The sequence below is a fragment of the Esox lucius genome, chromosome 19 (genome assembly GCF_011004845.1).
Source record: "Esox lucius isolate fEsoLuc1 chromosome 19, fEsoLuc1.pri, whole genome shotgun sequence".
NCBI lineage: Eukaryota > Metazoa > Chordata > Actinopteri > Esociformes > Esocidae > Esox > Esox lucius.
Genome location: NC_047587.1, coordinates 8,879,654 through 8,897,098, shown reverse-complemented (window position 1 = coordinate 8,897,098; position 17,445 = coordinate 8,879,654). Strand labels below are relative to the sequence as shown.

At 43.5% G+C, this 17,445-nt stretch overlaps 1 long non-coding RNA gene across 1 annotated transcript in view; it reads right to left on the bottom strand.

Moving 5' to 3' along the window:
• Nucleotides 1-17,445, bottom strand: part of LOC105018225 — a 96,182-nt gene that overhangs the window by 26,503 nt on the left and 52,234 nt on the right. Inside the window, exon 2 of the long non-coding RNA XR_828571.3 lies at nucleotides 170-464. This is a non-coding gene — a long non-coding RNA (uncharacterized LOC105018225). The remainder of the gene's footprint in view (nucleotides 1-169; nucleotides 465-17,445) is intronic.

The following is a 17,445-nucleotide window of genomic DNA, read 5'->3' as shown; positions in this document are numbered from 1 at the left end:
AGAGCCCCTGTGGGCCCAGACACAGAGACCAGAGGGGAAACAGGAAAGATAGCCTGACTATAACGCCCACCTTGATGGAGCCAACACACATATCCACCTTTTAGACAAGGTGAAGCATATGGACTGACTGTCAAAACAAGTGTATATAAGTAGTAATTGTGGTACCTACTTAGAGCTGCTGTTCACAGGTGGGATCCTGTTCAAAATAGTGATCCAGAGCTGGTGATGAGAATTCGGGATTTCCAGGCTTTTCGTCTCAGCTTTTTGGCTGTACCCGCAGTCAAGGCACCAGCCTCAGAATGACCCCATGTGTTGGAAGACCTGGCCATGCTATGGCCATAAGGATGAAGGCATACCATCTCCTCCATTTCACAGCTTTTATGCTCTCCTTTCTTTAGACAGACTGTGGCACCTTGATTTGGAATAGGTTTGGGTTTTCGGCAGCCACCCATATCTAATAATCTCTGCAAGATAAGAACATGAAAAATACATTTAAAATGCAGATTTTTACAGCAATAAAAAGATATAAGATAAGTGATCAAACCGAATTTCTTTACAAAATAATTTTTATTAAGGTAGCTTTAATATAATCTACAAAAGGGGATGCAGCAATGTAAAAAAAAAAAAGATTCAACGACTAATGTTTACTGTCTTAATCAAAGTTAGGATAGTTTGTCAAAAAAGTGATTAAACTGATGTTGAATAATATTTCCTATGAATTAAGAAGCCCATGGATTGAAAGGCATCTGCAGTAGGCTAGATGTTTATCATGTTCTGGATAGAAAATAAGGTTATCATTGATGGTGTTCTTTCTCCCTGATCTTATAACCGGTCCTCAGTTCCAAGGGGCTCTAAAGGAAATAGATGACACATCTGTTCCTGAAACCAGAAACTGTGTCATAAGCGGACGAGATTGGTTGCCGTGGTCTTAGTCACCGCTTCTCGGTACAGCTGCATCATTGCGAACAAGTAGAAGCGTACAGCGCAGGGGGGCCCAGCTACCTCTGAATGGGCTCAGCCCTGCCAAGGGTGGACAAGTGAATATTGTACCAGGTCGTCTTGTCCCGCCATGATTTACTGAGTTCTTTGGGTAGGTTGGGTGCCTGCAATGTCTGTCGTGGTTGTTGCCCGGGGTAATGCATTCACCTTTAGCGTTTGCGTGCCAGCAAAAATGTATTTGTTGAGCGTGCAGTGTGGCAGGGAGCAGAATGGTTTGGCGGCATGCGCATCAGAGGAAGAAGGTTTTAATCTTTGTTTCTCTTACACCCACTGTTGAGTTTTTGTGTAGAGACAAATCATTTGGAAAGGGTAAATATTTGTGACTTGGTGTAATGGCCGGCCACAGCCAGTGCCGTGCCGGTCGTTACATTTCTATGTCCTGTGTGTTTTAGTTCTAGTTTGCCTGTTTCTGTGTTCAGTTTAGTCTTGTCAGTGTAATCGCTTTCACCTGTGTCTTGTTCGCCCCCTCGTCATGTCTCTATTTAGGTTCCTCCGGCCCCAGGGTGTTTTGTAAGTCATGATCGCGTGTTACGGCCGTCATGTCGCACGTTTGGAAATACATACCCGTCGGTTCCACCACCTCTGTGCCTGTGTCCTGCAATCTCCTCACATTGTGACACTTGGACATTACAAAATAGGTAGGGGAGTATAAGGGGTTTCAATATTTAACAAAAGGGATCTGTATTTTGTCCGTATTTTGTAGCTTAAACCGTTAAAAAGGGTTAGCACCACATTTCTAGGAAGAAACACACATAACTCCGGTTCTATGTAAAAAAATAATATATATATATATATGTGTTGCAACAATGTCGATTCAGCTGACATCAACTTTGGGAAATGCTCATCTACATTAATCTACAGTGAACTTTGAAAGTATCTGTACCGTGACACATTCATGTTTGGGGAGGCAGTGTTCTGTATTTCACCATGTTGTATATACAGTCCCTCATTTTTAGGGTGCTAAAAGTATTTGGACAAGTATTTGCCTTCACAGCTGTTTCTTATTAGATAGGTATGTTTGGTTGGGTAATTTATGAATGCATAAGAGGGCTAGTCTAGTTTAGATTTTAGGCTTTGCATTTGGAGTCTGTTGCCGGGGGCTTAACATCATGATGAAGCAATCAGAATGAATAGATTAATTGCCAAAACAATCCTACATTAACAAGAAGAAAGAAAGAACTGGTGGGCTCAGAAATGGCAAACAACCTGTTCCAAGAAAGACCACTATAATGGATGACCAAAGATTATTTTCAGAGGTAAAGAACAAAACCTGAGAACAGTACTACAGATCAGTACTACAGAGCTACGCACATATGTGTCAAAGACTACCAAAAGAACAAGAATAGAACAGCAAAACCTCAGACAGTACTCTTTCTGAAATGTTACTCTTTCTGAAATGATCATTTCAAAGATCTGTTTTTCCATTAGGAATAGTTACAATGAAAAAAACATCTAAAAAAACATCTATTTATAACTTGGTAAATGCAGATAAACAGTCACAGATGTTGAAGGTAATATTAGTTATTTGAGTAATTATACTGAACAAAATGTATAGTGTTTCAAGAGCTGAAAAAAAGTTGTTCAACCTAGAAAATATGACGCAAGAATTGCATCACAAGGGTTCACTTTCTAAAGATTTATAATTACATTTGCAAACTTTTTGCCTTGCAATACTTCTGAACGCAAAACACAGAAAATGAGAGATACAGCCCTTTATACAGATGGGCTGTAGGTTGTGGGTTGCGCAGTGGATTGTTTTGGACCAACATATTCATTTCAATGCTCCCTTTTATTAGCAATGAGTGTGACCTCACCAACTCCATCAGCAGTCGGTCTCTACTCTTGACTGCTGCTTCTGTAAAAGTGAACTGAAATACTTTGCCTAGTTAACGTTTTTCTTCTCTGGTGAGAACTGAGTGGCTGTCTTGACCTCCATTCATTTCAGTCCGATAAGTCATGGGAGGACGTTCAAAGTGACAACATCCCACACAGACAAAGGTCAGGCCAGCCGACACAAACCAAGACCAGCTCAGCGACCATCCATACACAGCAGGAAAGCATTCTGTGTGAGGACAGAAGGATGTGCATGGTAGAAAATGGAGCCAGAGACAGCCTGGCGAAGCGAGGAGCAGCTGGACAATTGTAGACACAGATAGCTAGATCCCCAGTACACAGCGTACGACAGCTAGCTAACAAATGACCTTTTGGTTTTGATGAAAACAATAAGTCAGACATTTTTTACTGGGTGCTTAGTTAGGTCAGGTCTAGGTTGAGAAAACTCTGGAAAAATGTCTCTCATGCTTAGGTCTATGAACGTACTCCAGTAAGTAATATCCATTGATGCAACAATGATCATTAGGGTTGGACCAACATTGCCCACTGGCCAAGCTCAGCCAATGTCAAAGAATGGTAAAATGTAATTCTCTATGCTGTAATTCTTTAAGAGGCAACATTTTGAAAATATAACCTGTGTTATATCCAGCGACCACATCTTAAATTACACATTTAAGCTTGAAAGAGCAGAGCATTCAATTTCTAGGCACCACTTTACAGAACTTTGACCAAATCCTAGAAATGTTTTGACATCGATGTCAACGAAACAGCCTGCAGCATTGAAACAAACTCGTCCCCCTCTTTGCTCGAGTGTCATGTTCTCAGAATAACCAATACAAGAGTAGCAAAACAGTGGTCAGCACTTAACAGGATCATACAAATGACAAGGGATCATTATCCCAACCAGGCTTCTGTGGTGCAAAACACCCGAACGCCATGACTCACGTTAATACTGGAGCATTAGGGAGAATTGTTCTCCTCAATTCATGCCCTGGCGAACTTAATCTAATTGTAAACAAGAGACTCAGACCACTTGATAACGGAATAGGAAAAGTGTCCTGACGCTAACTCGCACGTCTGTGGGCGTGTGGTCCATCAGCCCCAGTCAGAGTCAACCCCACTGACCACGTCGGATCCACACAGGTAGGCTCTGCCGGGCGTGCTAGCTCCCATATAACCTACTAAAACAATGTGCTCAGTGGCAATGCTTTTAGCGTTTGTCTAAACAATTCCCACGCACTGCTACAACCCTTCATAGGTGCCGAAGCCCCATTGGATAGTTTTCTCTCCTTGTCATCTTCTATCACTGTCTCTGTCCTATTGCCTTTCTATCACTCTTTCTATCACTCTTTCGCTCGTGCTCTCTCTCAACCAGTCACTCTATCAAGCTCCCTCTCTCTCCTCCTCCTCCTCCCTCACTATCACTGATGCTTTAATTTTTAACACTCTTTATTTCTCTTCGTCCCTCTTTCGATTGAGGTTCCTTGCTCTGTTTGTGTCGCTGTCCTTGGCCCACAGGACGGCCTACTGCTGAACACGCTAAACGGGCGTCATGATGATTTGGCCGCTTGACAAGGTTGGTTTGTCTGATGAACTAGAAGTACAAGTGGACAAGGAGACGAAGAAAAAAAGAGCGATTCAACAGGTGGAAGACGTGGTTGATTACATCATTTATTTATAGGTGAGCTGACAGGTTTGATGATAGGTTTGACGATCAGGTGTTCATTACAGGAGTTGATGACAGAAGATGATAACGGCTGGATAACAGACGTTAATGAAAGGAGTTGATGACAGAGGATGATAACGGCTGGATAACAGACGTTAATGAAAGGAGTGGACAACAGAAGTTAATGACAGAGGATGATGACAAGGAATGATGATAGAAGTTGATGTCAGAAGCTGATGATAGAGCTGATGATAGCAGGTGATGACCAAACTTAACGGGAGTTCATAACAGGAGTTGATGTAAGGGTTGAAGACAGGAATTGATAACAGAGTTAAGGATATAAATTGATAACAGAGTTAAGGATATAAATTGATAACAGAGTTGAGTATATAAATTGATAACAGGGTTGATACTAGGAATTGATGACGGTGTTGATAATAGGAATTGATGAAAGAGTTGATAATAGGAACTGATGCAGTGTAGATAATAGGAATTGATGCAGTGCTGATAATGGGAATTGATGCAGTGTTGATAATAGGAACTGATGCAGTGTTGATAATAGGAATTTATGCAGTGTTGGTAATAGGAACTGATGCAGTGTTGATAATAGGAATTTATGCAGTGTAGATAATAGGAATTGATGCAGTGTAGATAATATGAATTGATGCAGTGTTGATAATAGGAACTGATGCAGTGTTGATAATAGGAATTGATGCAGTGTAGATATTAGGAATTGATGCAGTGTTGATAGTAGGAATTAATGCATTGTTGATAGTAGGAATTGATGCAGTGTTGGTAATAGGAATTGATGCAGTGTTGATAATAGGAATTGATGCAGTGTAGATAATAGGAATTGATGCAGTGTTGATAATGGGAATTGATGCAGTGTTGATAATAGGAATTGATGTGTTGTTGATAATAGGAATTGATGCAGTGTAGATAATAGGAATTGATGCAGTGTTGATAATGGGAACTGATGCAGTGTTTATAATAGGAATTGATGCAGCATTGATAATAGGAATTGATGCTGTGTTGATAATAAGAATTGATGCAGTGTAGATAATAGGAATTGATGCAGTGTTGATAATGGGAACTGATGCAGTGTTTATAATAGGAATTGATGCAGCATTGATAATAGGAATTGATGCTGTGTTGATAATAAGAATTGATGCTGTGTTGATAATAGGAACTGATGCAGTGTTGTCAAGACACAGCAGATGTGGGATGTAGGAGGATGGCCAAGGAGGGAAGCTCCCAAATTCCTAAAAACGAGTCAAAACTGAGAACAATTGGGAATTCAAGTAATTTCAAACTGGGGCAAACATAAAACACTGCCATCAGCCACTTCCATATTCTGGGCCGGCTTAGCTTCCTCCAAAACAGATAGATCAAACCAAAGTTTACAAATTCCAATTTTAGAACACAATATTTAGCAATTTGCATAAAAGAAAACCATTTCTAATCTGTCTTCAATTTGCAAATAGATGATGTTTATGTTTGGATGCTCTTTAGAGCCCATCTCCCTTGTAGTTAAAAACAGGACGGGAAAGGAGTTGCTGTAACGTGATTTAATGTCCCTCTCCATGGATTCCTTCACAAACCGTTAAAAAGCAAGGCAAGCATATTCCAAAGCCAGTCAATAACAGTTTGTTCTGAATCATAAACAGCACTGGCTCATTTGTCAGGGAGCTGCATTATATTCTTTAATCGTATAATGAGAGAACCAAGTATGACATTTTGGCATAACTGTCCTTACTTAATTTATTATTTTTCTGTTTTTATTATTTTTGCTCATTCTTCCCATGATGACTTGTTGCACCACACATGAAACACAGAATAATAGGAAACAGTGACTTCTTTATTTGATAGCCCCCCTCCATCGTTTCCAACTTTCCTACATGCACATCAGACAAAGCCTAGTGCGTTAGCCAGATAAATTAACTATTTGCTTGTAATAACATGCATCGGGCCAGATGTTCAGCCCAAAATATGAACCATTTTTATGTCCTGATAATATGTTTACAAAAAAGCTCCATCAGTTAGTGCACCCAGACTTAACTCCGTAATCCCTGTTCTCAGCCACATTAGGAGGAAAAACACGAGACGTTTTAGCATTTGTTTAAGGAATAGACAGTGGACGTGGTGTGTCTTCCACTCGAGCCAACCTTGTTCCTAAAGATCAACGCCCCTGTGGGTTTTCTCTCCTACCATGGTTGTTACGGATCTCATTTGGCTTTTCACCCCTCTAATTATTACAATCAGGCAGGTTGAAAAAAGACTGGAGAGAACACCTAGAGAACCCTAGAGAATGGAAGCTCCCCAGCCCCGGGGGTTGGGAAGCACTGGTTGGGCCACCATGCATGTACCTCAAGGGGTCAAGATATCAAAATGTCAAAGGACACCGAAAACTTCCAAAAGCACAGTTTAACACTCAACTGGCTGCAACAGAGCATCTACGTTGGCATGTGACCATAGCCAGGTGCTCATCAAAATACAAAGAAAATGGCGGCAGGATGAAATGTGACGCCACAGTTCATTCACCACAGTGTGTCTCGTCCGAAATGACCCCGGCCTACAGAACGGTCCTGCAGGTTGGGCCAGGTTAAGGGTCCACATCACGTCTGAGCTCTGACAGGCCCGGGGCCCCCGTCCCCACGGGCCCAGACACTGCGGCCCGCAGGGCTGGCATAGCCGGCATTGTTCCCCGTCAACCCCCGGAGCAGCAACTCATCTGGTCCTGCCTTCAGGGAGGAGAGACCCACAGACAAAGGACCGCCACCCACAATGTGCTGGTGTCCCTGCTTCTCCTGCCCCACACAGGGGAGTCAGAAGGAGGGAAACGGCCATCCACCCAGCCAGGATACGGGGTGAGGCTGGTGGAAATCAGGGACCTGCTCCATAATCTGCACTAAATCTGCTTTATCTGTCTTTTGTTAGCACTGGGACTGGTGAATGGCTGGGGTCACAAGGGTAAGTCTTCCTATCCTGAATTTGCTCAAAAAGGGGGGGGAGGGCGGCGGCAAGAGATGAGTGTAGCTGGGGGCGGGGGGCACCCCCCCACCAATGATATTTTTTTGAAGATTTATTTTCTTTTTCTTTTTTTCCATTTTTCCTTTCCTCTAAAACCCAAATAAAGTATGTGATGGATGAATGAGCAGAGGCAACACCTCCCTCATCAATCTGTGAGAGCAAGATTTCTGTGCGGAGGGAGGCTGAACCCCTTCACACTTCTCCAGGGGACCCTGTACACCCCCCTACATCTCAGCAACACACACAGCTTCCCCCATCGTCAGCCCACAGAGAACAGATTTCAAGCAAAATAATGTTAAATCGCTATAACCCAGACAGGAAAGGGGGTGAATAAAATAATTGAAACAAGGGAAGGAACAGGGGACGAAGAAAGAGGCTGCCGAAACAAGACCCCAACTGGTCCTGGTTAGCAGCAGCAGAACACAGACCTAGAGTCCTCGGCTGTGGTAGGTTGTCTCTCGCCTCTTTTTGTCTGCACCCAAGCAACAAATTCCAAGGGGATGGCGTCACCAGGAGCGTGGAAAAGACAGGGAAGTAGTTCAGTAACAACTTGTTTTCGCACTCGCGCACGCGCGTACAACCAGTGAAAAGCCTGAAGGTGTTTCTCTCTCGATTCAGAGCTCTGAAGTGATGGACCAGTTTACTCTGCCTCACATTGTTCTACTGCAGGAATGACCGTGACCAGACACAGTGTAGCCAATGAATAATCAAAAGCATGTGTATATACCGAAGAACAAAACAGCATTGGCACCTCCCTTCAGGTTGCCGTTAAAAACAACTAGACAACAGAAGATAACCACCATGAACAATTCAACAACTTACCAAACTGTGCGTTTTGGAAAAGAGTTAATACGATCATGACTGTATTCAAGGTTGTTTAATTAATATGGTCTGTAGACGCAGTTTGGTGGGTCTTACTGAGCTCTGCCTAAAACCTAATGATGCTGCGCTTCCATCAGAAGTCCTCAGGAGAACTTGGCCCAGCCCAAGCCTGAAGAGATGGGCTGGGATAACGTGCACAGTCGGACCCGCCTGTTCGTTGGGAGCTTCAAACACAGCCGCGTGTCAGACTGGTCAGAGTCCCAGAGAGTACCCCTGGGTGACTGGTTCACCGGGTGACTGGGTGTGTGATCTGCAGACAGGAAGGTTGTACAGCAGACGTAGAATTCCCAGAGTGAGATCTCTCTCAGTGATTCAGAACCCTACCAACCCACAGCCTCATTAGCGTTCTCATTTGCAACCTCCAACTACATCGGCAAAAGCTCGGTAAGCTCATTAGAACTCCGGCCAAACCGGAGCACTCAGACTTCAGACGAGGTGGGCGTATATGGCCTGCTGGGCCAGAGGACTGGGGACGGTTGATGTCGGGTTGTTGTCAGGTAGGTAAATTCTTCCTGTATAACGCTATGGAGGATCTACAGCGGTACAGGACAATTTGCTCTAGCCTGACGAAAGACTTCATCAAAAGCCGGACCAGGGGGAGACAGATAGAGCCTAACAGCTGTGAACATTTTCCATTTGAAGTGAAACATTCCAGCACGTGGCCCTCTTCTCTCCAGCGGGCTTCCTCTCGTTTCCATGTGGTATTTGTCCCCAGCTGAGATCCAGATAGTGTGAGCAGAGCTGCAAACTTTCCCAAGGATACCATCCAACCACACGCCACCGCTCTCCCTTGGCTGCCAGCTCTGGCCAGTCCTACACCCCCTAAGCTGGAACACTCCCTCACCAACAACACGCTGAAATTGTCTCCGAAATGTCAGACAACTGTTTGCGTTTCCCTCAGGAACACTTAGTCATTTGTGGCCCTCGTCCTTGTCCAAACGCATAAATAAGCCGCCTCCACCCAGCAGCACCTTTTTACCTCAGAGTAAGATGCAATGCTTCTACTGAATGTTGGTATAGTTCCAGTCACTGACCTGACTTAGACCCACCTCTTGTGTGTTATCAAACATGTGTAATTACATGACTGCACTGGCCTGCACTCAAACTCTGTTCATCTCCATGTAGGGCAGCAGATGTAAGTCGCTCTGGATAAGAGTGTCTGCTCAATAACTAAACTGTTTAAAAATATGAAATATATGTAACAGCAAGGCATATACGTTTAAAGTTCAGTCAAGTACAAGACTGTACTTTGGATATGAAATGATACATTTATGATGGGATTAAAGTACAGACTGTCGGTTTTAATTTCAGTGCGTTTTCATACATCGGATGAACCAGTTTGAAATAAGAGCACATGTTGTACAAAAAGTATTGTGACAGTTGGCTTCACAGTTGAGTCTTATTAAGCAGGTGTGTTTGAAAAAGGTGTGTAATTCCTACATGCTTCACAGTTTTATCAGTGTCAATACCCACACAGTAAAGCTGACAGTATGTGCTTTAGTCAACGTTTCCTTATAAATCCAGTGGAGTACAAAGCCAAAATAACAGAACATGCATTGCAGTGAAGATATTTATGGAGTGCACTGCATATACAAATATTCATAAAGATACATATTTTGATGCCACGAGTTGATACCAGAACACTACTCTTATCACAGGGCAAGTGCCAACATTTTATATGACAACAGTGTTAGATTTAAGTCTGCCACTGACAGACTCTAGCCGTGTAAGTTGTTTGCAGTGCCATCTCTTAAGATCCGCGTCCCTCGACGCTGCTCAGGTGAGCGCCAGCAGTGTCTCCGCCCGCACCGGTCATTACAATACATATTAAGTAAATATTATGGTTGGACGCAAGAAAGATAGGTAGCGTTTCCTTAATGCCACATTTGTAAAACATGTCAAATATGAAAGCATACATTCTACCTGATGACCTGCTCCATTTGTTTGGCTAGCTCATCGAGTTCTTGTATGTCTTTGTCCATGGTGATCTTAATTAAATAACTGAAAATGTTTCCGTGAAGTTGTCTGCTGTGAAGCGGTGTGGCAGAGACCCCTCGACCCCGACCAAAACATGTAGCAGCATACATCTACTGTGTTCTAAATCATTCATCCTCACTAGAATATAAAAAGAAATTACAAAAAATATTGTGCTGTTAAGTAAATGTGAAAAAACTATAATAAATAAATGCGTTAAATAACGTCGTAGACCTAAATAATCAAGTGGACAAATTCCTAGTAGCATCAGGATAACTACATAAAGGTCCGGCAAACGGAATTAAATGTATTGACTTGGGCATTGGATAACCAACATATTGCCCACATGCCATTGCATCACAATACGACATAACTCTATGAGATCACACTGTATGGTTGTTGGACATGGGTCCACCAGTGCCAGTGAGGTCGTTACCTCAGCCAGTTGATACAGACTGAAGCGAACAATCCATTTGAGAAGCATTGGCTGTGTGAAGAAGTTGATACTTGTTGAGCAACTTAAAAGTACCTCTGCTTATTTTTCATCTCTAGAGGTTTCAGAGAAAGTGGGGGGCCATTTTATTGAGAGGATACGACCGTGAGAGTTGCAGAACCAGTAAAACTAAAAAGAGAACACACATTTCCCGTTACATACAAGAATTCCCCTCACAGTTGTGCGAGGCCTTGTGGTGTTAGTGAGGTCACAACTCACATGTCTGCCTGTGGCATCTGTAGACTCTAACATGGACAGTTGGAAGGCGAAAGAGAAAGTATAATATTATAAAACATTGAAAATAACAACAGTTTGCAATTACTTAATTAAATTAACCTTTGTTCTATTGTACGTGAAAAAGCTATACACCTCCATACACTAAAACCAAAAGAGAGACACAAAACATACAGTGGGGAGAACAAGTATTGGATAAACTGCAGATTTTGCAGATTATGCAGATTTTCCTACTTACAAAGCATGTAGAGGTCTATAATTTTTTATCATAGGTACACTTCAACTGTGAGAGACAGAATCTAAAACAAAAGTCCAGAAAATCACATTGTATGATTTTTAAATAATTAATTTGCATTTTATTGCATGACATAAGTATTTGATCACCTACGAACCAGTAAGAATTCCGGCTCTCACAGACATGTTAGTTTTTCTTTAAGAAGCCCTTCTGTTCTCCACTCATTACCTGTATTAACACCACCTGTTTGAACTTGTTACCTGTATAAAAGACACCTGTCCACACAATCAGACTCCAACCTCTCCACAATGGCCAAGACCAGAGAGCTGTGTAAGGACATCAGGAATAAAATTGTAGTCCTGCACAAGGCTGGGATGGGCTACAGGACAATAGGCAAGCAGCTTGGTGAGAAGGCAATCATTAGAAAATGGCGCAATCATTAGAAAATGGAAAAAGTTCAATATGACGGTCAATTTCCCTGGGGATTGGGGCTCCATGCAAGATCTCACCTCTTGGGGCATCAATGATCATGAGGAAGGTGAGGGAATCAGCCCAGAACTACACGGCAGGACCTGGTCAATGACCTGAAGAGAGCTGGGACCACAGTCTCAAAGAAAACCATTAGTAACACACTACCCTGTCATGGATTAAAATCCTGCAGCGCACGCAAGGTCCCCCTACTCAAGCCAGCGCATGTCCAGGCTCGTCTGAAGTTTTCCAATGACCATCTGGATGATCCAGAGGACGAATGGGAGAAGGTCATGTGGTCTGATGAGACAAAAATAGAGCTTTTTGGTATAAACTCCACTCGCCGTGTTTGGAGGAAGAAGAAGGATGAGTACAACCCCAAGAACACCATCCCAACCGTGAAGCATGGAGGTGGAAACATCATTCTTTGGGGATGCTTTTCTGCAAAGGGGACAGGACGACTGCACCGTATTGAGGGGAGGGTGGATGGGGCCATGTATCGCGAGATCTTGGCCAACAACCTCCTTTCCTCAGTAAGAGCATTGAAGATGGGTCGTGGCTGGGTCTTCCAGCATGACAACGACCCAAAACACACAGCCAGGGCAAATAAGGAGTGGCTCCGTAAGAAGCATCTCAAGGTCCTGGAGTGGCCTAGCCAGTCTCCAGACCTGAACCCAATAGAAAATACCTGCTGCAGTGTGTGCAAACCTGGTCAAGAACTACAGGAAACGTATGATCTCTGTAATTGCAAACAAAGGTTTCTGTACCCAATATTAAGTTCTGGTTTTCTGATGTATCAAATTAATTACTAACAAATCATACAATGTGACTTTCTGGATTTTTGTTTTAGTTTCCGTCACTCACAGTTGATGAGTACCTATGATTAAAATGACAGACTTCTACATGCTTTGAAAACATGCATTATCAGCAGTGTATCAAATACTTGTTCTCCCCACTGTATCCTTAAAAATTTTTCAATCAGCTGTCTGAATTGCTCCAATCAAATCATCCAATCAAAGAGAATCTCTAGAGGTAGCCCTCCCTGAGACGCATTCTGGTACCTTGTAGTTCCGTAGGTTCAAATGTAAGAAAAGCATGCAAAGGATTATACAACGGCTTTATAAACAGGGACAGCGCTACTCATCAAGCCGAATGACTTTAAAGAGGTCACACTGTGATGTGTAATGAATCCACCTCCAGTAATAAAGAACAGGGCACTCTGCATCATTTCCTGAGCTCTCTGATTCAGATTATTCTCAACTCTGAATCTCTGTATATATATCTCTGTACATCCTTTCCTATCCATCGCTCCCCCGCCCCTACACCCCGTCCTCTGCGGCAGGACCTGTTTTGTGAACAGTATGATAGTGAGAACGAAGACAATGACAGGACCGGGCTCTCCGAAAACCTGACATCAACACTTCCCCTCCGTTGCTGTCCGTTCGATCTCCGTGTTCGGTTGCGCGCCACGACGCTACATCTTTAAGAGGGGGCAGCCCAATCCAGCAGTCACTGAAGGCCAGTTATATAACCCCCCCTCTCCTCTGCACATGTCTCAGAGTGTGACTGCCATGAGGCAGTCACAGAAATGGGGACAGAGGGACCCTCTGAATGTGGTCGGGGAGAGGACATCACTCCCTCCCACCCCCAGCCTTCACTCTCCACTCCATGGACAATGGGACTGTTCACCCAAAATAGTACCTTCCTTCACTGAGGCTTCCTGCCTGTATCCTGGGGATGCTATATTTCTTGCCCGGTATCAAAAGGGGATTCCAGCGGCTTTATATCTCCATATGGAGAACCTCCGCGTCTGCCTTTGACCGAGTGGACAAGGCATGCCCAGTTGAGGTTCTTCCCTAAGCACCTGCAGACGATGCAGTGGCAGGCTGTTCAGCAGTGCTGCGGAGCTCTGGTTCTAATCGTGACAAAAGACAACTATCTGTGACTATCTGATTACAGGCACCAGCACAGCATCTGCATGACCCGACAGAGCTCAGAGCAGACAGAGAGAGAGAGAGAGATAGAGAGAAAATGAGAGAGCAATGAGAGATAGAGAAAGAAAGAAAGAAAGAGAGAACGAGAGAAAAAGAGAGAGAGAGAAGGGAACTGAGAGGCACACCAGCTCTCTGTTAGCCTGCCCAGTCTGTGTCCGGATGCATACGAAAGCTGAAACTGAGGGACAGGCAGATGGACAAACTGACTTGGTTTTGCTCTGTCAATTCACAAGCTGGCCAACAGACAATGTAAGATTAATAGAGTCTAACAGTATAAGACTATATGGGCAGGCGTCTATGTCACACGATAACAAAACAACAATCGGCACACATGCTGACAAAAACAACCCCACACCCCCACAAACACAAACTTCTATAAATAGCCATACAGATTCAGAATTCCCCTAAAATTTTGGCCTGAGGTGAAAAGGAAGTTATATTCAAAAGGAGAGAAGAAAAAAAAACATTTGCATATGCTCAACACTCCTGTTAAGAAGACAGTAAAGGCTAATTTAGAAAAACAAAAGAGACATTAACTGAAGTTATTCAAAACAACAAAAACACCAGAAGATATAGCCTATACGTATAACTATTGTTTTCTCAAAAAATGTATTACAAAATGTTTTTTATAAAAGCTCCAGTAGAAACCTTTACGCAATTAACTATGACAAAATCCACATTGAATTGTTGCTTTGACATTTTGATTTTGAAATGCTGTATTATCAGAAGAGCATCACAAAGATAATAATTTTGACAATTATAACATATATTTTTTTTTGTTCTCTCTTTGATAATTACCACTTTGAAATGCATATTATGTCTTTGTGCTGTATAAATAAAGTTTGTTATTTGATTTGATGGGTTGTTCATTTCGGAAAAGATTCTTATGAAAAAAACGAATTATGTGTACATTACTTCAGTATCAAAGAATTACCTCCATGTTGACTAGGGAAAAGAAAACAGTAAAACAAGTTATCTAGTTCAGACATCAAACATATTTATTTATTAACTTTCACATTCGCCAGTCTAAAGTAGCCTAATTGCAATATCTGGGAATGTTATCGTTTAAACTAACTGTGTTTTGTTCTCAACAGTCATGTTTGAGTCCGATGGCGTGCAGCCAGAGGTTTAATTGCAATCACTGAACAGCCCAAATCTCCCACCATTACCGTTGTGTATGCAGAGCTTGTTATAAGTACTTCATTGTACTACTGTAGTTATTATCCGACTTGGCTCTGAACTGGCAAAACCCAGCAAGTCAGGTCGAACTGTTCTGAGTGGGCAGTTGACCTTTGACCCATAGTTAGTATTTATCAGTTGAAGCTTTTCATTAGTCATCATTTTCTTATCTACTTCCATCAACCATTTATGGTCCCAACACAGCAAATCTTTGATATATATTTCATTTTTCAATCCTTGACAGCTGATTTTTTTTACGACACTGAACTTAGAACAAATTAGCTTTTTGTTCATATGAAACGTATCTGGGATGTTTTATTTCAACTCATGAAATACGGGACAAACACTTTGTGTTGTATTTAACTATTTTTGTTCAATGTATAACATACAATTAAATATAAAAAGACAGCCAAGGAACCCATACACTACACAGCCATAATGTGGACAACTGCTCGTCAAACATCGCCTTCCAAAATCATAGCTATCCATTAATATGGAATCGGTCCCCCCTTCACTGCTACAACAGCCTCCACTTGTATTGGAAAGATTTCCACTAGATGTTGGAACATGGCTGCAGGGATTTGCTGACAATCAGCCACAAGAGCATTAGTGAGGTCAGGCAGTGGTGTTGTTTGATTGGGCCTGGCTCCCAGGGTTCCAGTTCAAAAGGTTTCTGATCGGTTTCAGGTGACGGCTCTGTGGCGACACGTCAAGATCCTCCACAAACCATTTCTGTATAGATCTTGGTTTGTGCACGGTGGCATTACCATGCAGAAACAGGAAAGGGCTTTCCCCAAACCACTGCCACAAAGCCAGATACAAAAAGTCGTCTAGAATTTCGTTGTATTCTGTAGCCTTAAGATTTGCCGCCATTGGAACTAAAGGGCCTATCCCGACCTTTGAAAAACAGCTGGCACTATGCCTTCAAGCAGGTAGCGTTCAACTGGCATCCGTTAAACCCGGATTCGTCCGTCAGGCTGCCAGATGGTGAAGCGTGAAACGGATTCCTTGAAGCTCCCAACAAACAGTTAGGAATTCCGTGAGTTGTTGGAACCAAGGCCAAACAACGTTACGCACGTCAGTCCTGGTCGGTGCCATTCTGTGAGCTTGTGCGGCTCACCACTTCGTGGCGGAGCTGCTGTTGCTCCATTTCCACTGGGGCGGCTCCAGCTGGGCAGACATTTTATGAAACTACTGGTTGGAACGGAGGCATCCTACGATGTTGCCATGCTGAAAGTCACTGAGCTCTGCAGCACTGGCCATTCTACTGCGAATGTTGGTCTACGGAGACCGCTTGGCTGCGCGGCTGAAATACCTGAATCCACAAAACCGAAGGTGTATCCACATACGTTCGGGCGTGTGGTGAGTCTCATGCAAAAACTGTGCAGACAATATATATCTCGAAACCCACACAAAGGGGAGAATCAAACGGAAAGAATTCTCAGTAAAACAACCCCGCTCGTCCCTAAAGCTTGGCCCTCCACAAGATCTCTCTGCAAACCGCCCCCCCCAAAAAAACTTGTGTTTTTACTACCGTGTGTTTTTTTACAGCGTCTGTGTCCCTGGAAGTGCCTGCCGGAGGGCCTCATTCTAGCGGCCAGGAATATGATGCGGCAGGAGAGGCGAATCAGTGCACATGGAGCTGTGAGCGCAGCCCTTCTCTCGCCGTCTGATGTGCATTCAAACCGCGTCCCGCGGAGAGCCTCATTACAGTGCTCATACAGAGGACACACACAGGCAGGGATGAGAAACCCACACAGGCAGGGATGAGAAACACACACAGGCAGGGATGAGAAACCCATTACAGGCTGGGATGAGAAACACACACAGGCAGGGATGAGAAACCCATTACAGGCTAGGATGAGAAACACACACAGACAGGGATGAGAAACACACACAGGCAGGGATGAGAAACCCACACAGGCAGGGATGAGAAACACACACAGACAGGGATGAGAAACACACACAGGCAGGGATGAGAAACCCACACAGGCAGGGATGAGAAACACACACAGGCAGGGATGAGAAACACACACAGGCAGGGATGAGAAACCCACACAGGCAGGGATGAGAAACCCACACAGGCAGGGATGAGAAACACATACAGGCAGGGATGAGAAACCCACACAGGCAGGGATGAGAAACACACACAGGCAGGGATGAGAAACACACCCAGGCAGGGATGAGAAACACACACAGACAGGGATGAGAAACACACACAGGCAGGGATGAGAAACACACACAGGCAGGGATGAGAAACACACACAGGCAGGGATGAGAAACACACCCAGGCAGGGATGAGAAACACACACAGGCAGGGATGAGAAACACACAGGCAGGGATGAGAAAGAAGACCACCGGGACGATGCAGCGCACGCCTGGTCCCACGGCCTGGTCTCCATGTCGGTTTGGAAAAGACGCTCCCAGGAAAACGAATACTCTTTGAAACCAGTTCAGT